This window comes from Capsicum annuum, chromosome 11 (genome assembly GCF_002878395.1).
Source record: "Capsicum annuum cultivar UCD-10X-F1 chromosome 11, UCD10Xv1.1, whole genome shotgun sequence".
Lineage (NCBI taxonomy): Eukaryota > Viridiplantae > Streptophyta > Magnoliopsida > Solanales > Solanaceae > Capsicum > Capsicum annuum.
Genome location: NC_061121.1, coordinates 118,725,978 through 118,727,688, shown reverse-complemented (window position 1 = coordinate 118,727,688; position 1,711 = coordinate 118,725,978).

Below are 1,711 nucleotides of genomic sequence, written 5' to 3'. Positions count from 1 at the left end.
TTCCATGCCCGACTCACTGCTACCGGGTTGATGTGCTTTTCCCCGGACCCCTGCTATGCCAATGAACATTGGGTGCGTGAGTTCTACTTTAAACTTGGTGTAGTTTCTCTCACAAACCCAATGATGAAGATTTTTCGTAAGCAAGTGAAGTTTTAAGCAGAGAAGATCAATAAGGTGTTTGGGCTCCTAGATGCTGACATGGAGAAATTTCAGGAAAAAGTATGTGAGCCAGGGTCCTGGATGGAAAACATTCTATGTCCCAACAAAGAGTTTCCATGGGCCACCTCCAAGAGAGACATTTTGATGAATGATTTCACAGACAAAGTTAAGCATTGGCTGAATATCATTTGTAGGAGAGTCTCGCAATGCAATCATATGACCATTGTCACAGAGATGCGATCTCGGATAGTACCTTGCATCCTATCTAGCATTACCCTAAATTTGGGAAAGATTATGCTTTCAAAGTGGAGGTACTTCAAGAATCATGGAGGTAAACATCTTTTCTTCCCTTCCTTTATCACAGAGTTATCCAAGAGGGCACAGGTAAAGGAATATGCAGCAAATACCTGGGCACTCTAGGTCCCCCATTTTTTTCTACTCAAATTTTAGGGTGAGGGTGCCCCAGGTCGGAGTAAAAAAAAGAAAAGTGGACTTAGGCAAGTCGACCTAGGAGGACACATACCTTTGTAAACCGTCGTCAATCAAACCCATTCGATGACATCTCAGGTCAGATGCTGATTGTTAGAGAACTATTGTCCAGATTGTCTCAGGGACCAGGAGAGCCCTCTACTGCTCGCTATTTATATGTAGAACTGTCATATTATGTGATATACCAGGAAGACTAGAAAAAGCAAAGAGAGACAGTTTCTAGATTGGAGAGAGCATATTTAGCCTTAGCTGTATCAAACAAGGACCTCAGGGAGTCGTCGAGAAGATAGTTAAGAGAGAGAAGAAGAGAGATAAATTCTTAAGAAAGATATGGAAAGGGGTAATAGGCATCTTCAAGGTGCTCAAAACCAATGATCGACTGCATTCTCCTAGGTTGGAGAGTGATGATGAGGCCCCTATGGAATGATTACCTGATGATTCTAGTGGTGATGGTGTAGATTCAGCAGGAAATGACAAATCCTAATTCAGATTCAGGGAGAACCCTTTTACCCTTTTTTTATTTCACATGCAGTGAGGACACTACTTTCCATTTGGTTTGGGGTGCCCCCGTATTTGTTTTGTTTTGATTGTTATTGGATGTTTTTATGATTGTTTTGGATGACATTAGATAACATTTAATTTTTGTTTTGGGATGCCATTTGAGGCAGTCTTATACTGCCCACGTTTTTTATGGATTATCATGTGGTTTTGTTTTAGTTTTCTTTTTTACTTTCGATTTATTTTTATTATGATCATGTATGATTAGACTTACTCTATGATACATTAATTCATGATATTTTTGAAGTTAAAGCATCGTGTTTTAGGTTTTGGGCCATAGATGCAGGACAATTGTGAGTACCTATGGCATCTAAGTCGTTAATACAACAGAAGTCTGAGTACCTATGGCATTGTAAATTTGGGCTCCTATTGTGCACCAATGGTGCATTTTGAATATCCATATGGCTGGTTTTCCCATATTGAACCAAAATGTGAGGGTAAGGCTTTGGTTGTAACCATAAGTTGGTAAATAGAGAGTGGTACTAATACAAAACAAACAACCCCC